General features: G+C 52.5%; 8 non-coding genes across 8 annotated transcripts; all 8 read left to right on the forward strand.

The window, feature by feature from the left end:
* The first annotated feature begins 212 nt into the window (after positions 1-212).
* Positions 213-331, forward strand: LOC138217274 (5S ribosomal RNA). Its single transcript, XR_011180986.1, has one exon. It is a non-coding gene; the product is annotated as a 5S ribosomal RNA (ribosomal RNA).
* Positions 332-868: 537 nt separating this feature from the next.
* LOC138245109 (5S ribosomal RNA) lies at positions 869-987 on the forward strand. The gene has a single exon (XR_011193723.1). It is a non-coding gene; the product is annotated as a 5S ribosomal RNA (ribosomal RNA).
* A 537-nt stretch (positions 988-1,524) lies between these two features.
* Positions 1,525-1,643, forward strand: LOC138217755 (5S ribosomal RNA). The gene has a single exon (XR_011181437.1). It is a non-coding gene; the product is annotated as a 5S ribosomal RNA (ribosomal RNA).
* A 536-nt stretch (positions 1,644-2,179) lies between these two features.
* LOC138216535 (5S ribosomal RNA) lies at positions 2,180-2,298 on the forward strand. The gene has a single exon (XR_011180247.1). It is a non-coding gene; the product is annotated as a 5S ribosomal RNA (ribosomal RNA).
* Positions 2,299-2,835: 537 nt separating this feature from the next.
* LOC138216228 (5S ribosomal RNA) lies at positions 2,836-2,954 on the forward strand. Its single transcript, XR_011179940.1, has one exon. It is a non-coding gene; the product is annotated as a 5S ribosomal RNA (ribosomal RNA).
* Positions 2,955-3,492: 538 nt separating this feature from the next.
* Positions 3,493-3,611, forward strand: LOC138243702 (5S ribosomal RNA). Its single transcript, XR_011192332.1, has one exon. It is a non-coding gene; the product is annotated as a 5S ribosomal RNA (ribosomal RNA).
* Positions 3,612-4,148: 537 nt separating this feature from the next.
* Positions 4,149-4,267, forward strand: LOC138217137 (5S ribosomal RNA). The gene has a single exon (XR_011180850.1). It is a non-coding gene; the product is annotated as a 5S ribosomal RNA (ribosomal RNA).
* Positions 4,268-4,804: 537 nt separating this feature from the next.
* Positions 4,805-4,923, forward strand: LOC138216240 (5S ribosomal RNA). Its single transcript, XR_011179952.1, has one exon. It is a non-coding gene; the product is annotated as a 5S ribosomal RNA (ribosomal RNA).
* Positions 4,924-5,000: the final 77 nt, after the last annotated feature.

The following is a 5,000-nucleotide window of genomic DNA, read 5'->3' on the forward strand; positions in this document are numbered from 1 at the left end:
AGCGATCCTCTATAGCGCCCTTTCTCCCGCAGCTCCGTCCTCATTGGAAGGAAGCAAGAGTGAAAGGCTGAAGTGAAATGGAGCGGGAACGAAGGCAGTGAAGAGAGAGAACGTGGGAAGAAGAGAATAACGCAAGGGAAAAAAAGCAGCGTCGTAAAAGAGGTGACGGAGCTGTCCTCTCAATAAGAAGGGTGACAGCGAGCCTTGGTCTCGCTTACGCCCACACCCCCTTGAGCACGCCTGATCTCGTCTGATCTCGGAAGCTAAACAGGGATGGGCCTGGTTAGTACTTGGATGGGAGACCGCCTGGGAATACCAGGTGCTGTAAGCTTTTAAGCGCAGGAGGCGCCCTATCCCCGCTCGCTCGCTCATTCCCCTGTTCACACGTGCAGTGCGGCTTGTCCGTCTGTTTATTTGTCAGCTTTGGCGAGACACGGGTGCTTGTGTATTAGCGTGAGCGTTTTTTATTCTGATCAGGAACAGTTTTACAAGTCCGCAAAGGATCGAGGAAAGGTTTATCGCCAGCTGAAAAGAGACACAGCGCTTCGGCTGTGGAGACTTGTTCGGCTGGCGTTCGGAGAGTCGCGTTTTTCAGAATTGTATTGAGATCGTTTTCCACAGAGCTCAGATGTCAAAGCACAGCAGCAGCTCTCCACAGCGATCCTCTATAGCGCCCTTTCTCCCGCAGCTCCGTCCTCATTGGAAGGAAGCAAGAGTGAAAGGCTGAAGTGAAATGGAGCGGGAACGAAGGCAGTGAAGAGAGAGAACGTGGGAAGAAGAGAATAACGCAAGGGAAAAAAAGCAGCGTCGTAAAAGAGGTGACGGAGCTGTCCTCTCAATAAGAAGGGTGACAGCGAGCCTTGGTGTCGCTTATGGCCACACCCCCTTGAGCACGCCTGATCTCGTCTGATCTCGGAAGCTAAACAGGGATGGGCCTGGTTAGTACTTGGATGGGAGACCGCCTGGGAATACCAGGTGCTGTAAGCTTTTAAGCGCAGGAGGCGCCCTATCCCCGCTCGCTTGCTCGTTCCCCTGTTCACACGTGCAGTGCGGCTTGTCCGTCTGTTTATTTGTCAGCTTTGGCGAGACACGGGTGCTTGTGTATTAGCGTGAGCGTTTTTTATTCTGATCAGGAACAGTTTTACAAGTCCGCAAAGGATCGAGGAAAGGTTTATCGCCAGCTGAAAAGAGACACAGCGCTTTGGCTGTGGAGACTTGTTCGGCTGGCGTTCGGAGAGTCGCGTTTTTCAGAATTGTATTGAGATCGTTTTCCACAGAGCTCAGATGTCAAAGCACAGCAGCAGCTCTCCACAGCGATCATCTATAGCGCCCTTTCTCCCGCAGCTCCGTCCTCATTGGAAGGAAGCAAGAGTGAAAGGCTGAAGTGAAATAGAGCGGGGACGAAGGCAGTGAAGAGAGAGAACGTGGGAAGAAGAGAAAAACGCAAGGGAAAAAAAGCAGCGTCGTAAAAGAGGTGACGGAGCTGTCCTCTCAATAAGAAGGGTGCTAGCGAGCCTTGATCTCGCTTACGGCCACACCCCCTTGAGCACTCCTGATCTCATCTGATCTCGGAAGCTAAACAGGGATGGGCCTGGTTAGTACTTGGATGGGAGACCGCCTGGGAATACCAGGTGCTGTAAGCTTTTAAGCGCAGGAGGCGCCCTATCCCCCCTCGCTCGCTCATTCCCCTGTTCACACGTGCAGTGCGGCTTGTCCGTCTGTTTATTTGTCAGCTTTGGCGAGACACGGGTGCTTGTGTATTAGCGTGAGCGTTTTTTATTCTGATCAGGAACAGTTTTACAAGTCCGCAAAGGATCGAAGAAAGGTTTATCGCCAGCTGAAAAGAGACACAGCGCTTCGGCTGTGGAGACTTGTTCGGCTGGCGTTCGGAGAGTCGCGTTTTTCAGAATTGTATTGAGATCGTTTTCCACAGAGCTCAGATGTCAAAGCACAGCAGCAGCTCTCCACAGCGATCCTCTATAGCGCCCTTTCTCCCGCAGCTCCGTCCTCATTGGAAGGAAGCAAGAGTGAAAGGCTGAAGTGAAATAGAGCGGGGACGAAGGCAGTGAAGAGAGAGAACGTGGAAAGAAGAGAAAAACGCAAGGGAAAAAAGCAGCGTCGTAAAAGAGGTGACGGAGCTGTCCTCTCAATAAGAAGGGTGCCAGCGAGCCTTGCTCTCGCTTACGGCCACACCCCCTTGAGCACGCCTGATCTCGTCTGATCTCAGAATCTAAACAGGGATGGGCCTGGTTAGTACTTGGATGGGAGACCGCCTGGGAATACCAGGTGCTGTAAGCTTTTAAGCGCAGGAGGCGCCCTATCCCCGCTCGCTCGCTCATTCCCCTGTTCACACGTGCAGTGCGGCTTGTCCGTCTGTTTATTTGTCAGCTTTGGTGAGACACGGGTGCTTGTGTATTAGCGTGAGCGTTTTTTATTCTGATCAGGAACAGTTTTACAAGTCCGCAAAGGATCGAGGAAAGGTTTATCGCCAGCTGAAAAGAGACACAGCGCTTCGGCTGTGGAGACTTGTTCGGCTGGCGTTCGGAGAGTCGCGTTTTTCAGAATTGTATTGAGATCGTTTTCCACAGAGCTCAGATGTCAAAGCACAGCAGCAGCTCTCCACAGCGATCCTCTATAGCGCCCTTTCTCCCGCAGCTGCGTCCTCATTGGAAGGAAGCAAAAGTGAAAGGCTGAAGTGAAATAGAGCGGGGACGAAGGCAGTGAAGAGAGAGAACGTGGGAAGAAGAGAAAAACGCAAGGGAAAAAAAGCAGCGTCGTAAAAGAGGTGACGGAGCTGTCCTCTCAATAAGAAGGGTGCCAGCGAGCCTTGCTCTCGCTTACGGCCACACCCCCTTGAGCACGCCTGATCTCATCTGATCTCGGAAGCTAAACAGGGATGGGCCTGGTTAGTACTTGGATGGGAGACCGCCTGGGAATACCAGGTGCTGTAAGCTTTTAAGCGCAGGAGGCGCCCTATCCCCGCTTGCTCGCTCATTCCCCTGTTCACACGTGCAGTGCGGCTTGTCCGTCTGTTTATTTGTCAGCTTTGGCGAGACACGGGTGCTTGTGTATTAGCGTGAGCGTTTTTTTGTTCTGATCAGGAACAGTTTAACAAGTCCGCAAAGAATCGAGGAAAGGTTTATCGCCAGCTGAAAAGAGACACAGCGCATCGGCTGTGGAGACTTGTTCGGCTGGCGTTCGGAGAGTCGCGTTTTTCAGAATTGTATTGAGATCGTTTTCCACAGAGCTCAGATGTCAAAGCACAGCAGCAGCTCTCCACAGCGATCCTCTATAGCGCCCTTTCTCCCGCAGCTCCGTCCTCATTGGAAGGAAGCAAGAGTGAAAGGCTGAAGTGAAATAGAGCGGGGACGAAGGCAGTGAAGAGAGAGAACGTGGGAAGAAGAGAAAAACGCAAGGGAAAAAGAGCAGCGTCGTAAAAGAGGTGACGGAGCTGTCCTCTCAATAAGAAGGGTGCCAGCGAGCCTTGCTCTCGCTTACGGCCACACCCCCTTGAGCACGCCTGATCTCGTCTGATCTCGGAAGCTAAACAGGGATGGGCCTGGTTAGTACTTGGATGGGAGACCGCCTGGGAATACCAGGTGCTGTAAGCTTTTAAGCGCAGGAGGCGCCCTATCCCCGCTCGCTCGCTCATTCCCCTGTTCACACGTGCAGTGCGGCTTGTCCGTCTGTTTATTTGTCAGCTTTGGCGAGACACGGGTGCTTGTGTATTAGCGTGAGCGTTTTTTATTCTGATCAGGAACAGTTTTACAAGTCCGCAAAGGATCGAGGAAAGGTTTATCGCCAGCTGAAAAGAGACACAGCGCTTCGGCTGTGGAGACTTGTTCGGCTGGCGTTCGGAGAGTCGCGTTTTTCAGAATTGTATTGAGATCGTTTTCCACAGAGCTCAGATGTCAAAGCACAGCAGCAGCTCTCCACAGCGATCCTCTATAGCGCCCTTTCTCCCGCAGCTCCGTCCTCATTGGAAGGAAGCAAGAGTGAAAGGCTGAAGTGAAATAGAGCGGGGACGAAGGCAGTGAAGAGAGAGAACGTGGGAAGAAGAGAAAAACGCAAGGGAAAAAAAGCAGCGTCGTAAAAGAGGTGACGGAGCTGTCCTCTCAATAAGAAGGGTGCCAGCGAGCTTTGGTCTCGCTTACGGCCACACCCCCTTGAGCACGCCTGATCTCGTCTGATCTCGGAAGCTAAACAGGGATGGGCATGGTTAGTACTTGGATGGGAGACCGCCTGGGAATACCAGGTGCTGTAAGCTTTTAAGCGCAGGAGGCGCCCTATCCCCGCTCGCTCGCTCATTCCCCTGTTCACACGTGCAGTGCGGCTTGTCCGTCTGTTTATTTGTCAGCTTTGGCGAGACACGGGTGCTTTTGTATTAGCGTGAGCGTTTTTTATTCTGATCAGGAACAGTTTTACAAGTCCGCAAAGGATCGAGGAAAGGTTTATCGCCAGCTGAAAAGAGACACAGCGCTTTGGCTGTGGAGACTTGTTCGGCTGGCGTTCGGAGAGTCGCGTTTTTCAGAATTGTATTGAGATCGTTTTCCACAGAGCTCAGATGTCAAAGCACAGCAGCAGCTCTCCACAGCGATCATCTATAGCGCCCTTTCTCCCGCAGCTCCGTCCTCATTGGAAGGAAGCAAGAGTGAAAGGCTGAAGTGAAATAGAGCGGGGACGAAGGCAGTGAAGAGAGAGAACGTGGGAAGAAGAGAAAAACGCAAGGGAAAAAAAGCAGCGTCGTAAAAGAGGTGACGGAGCTGTCCTCTCAATAAGAAGGGTGCCAGCGAGCCTTGATCTCGCTTACGGCCACACCCCCTTGAGCACGCCTGATCTCATCTGATCTCGGAAGCTAAACAGGGATGGGCCTGGTTAGTACTTGGATGGGAGACCGCCTGGGAATACCAGGTGCTGTAAGCTTTTAAGCGCAGGAGGCGCCCTATCCCCGCTCGCTCGCTCATTCCCCTGTTCACACGTGCAGTGCGGCTTGTCCGTCT

The sequence above is a fragment of the Lepisosteus oculatus genome, chromosome 14 (assembly GCF_040954835.1).
Source record: "Lepisosteus oculatus isolate fLepOcu1 chromosome 14, fLepOcu1.hap2, whole genome shotgun sequence".
In the NCBI taxonomy this organism is placed as follows: Eukaryota; Metazoa; Chordata; class Actinopteri; order Semionotiformes; family Lepisosteidae; genus Lepisosteus; species Lepisosteus oculatus.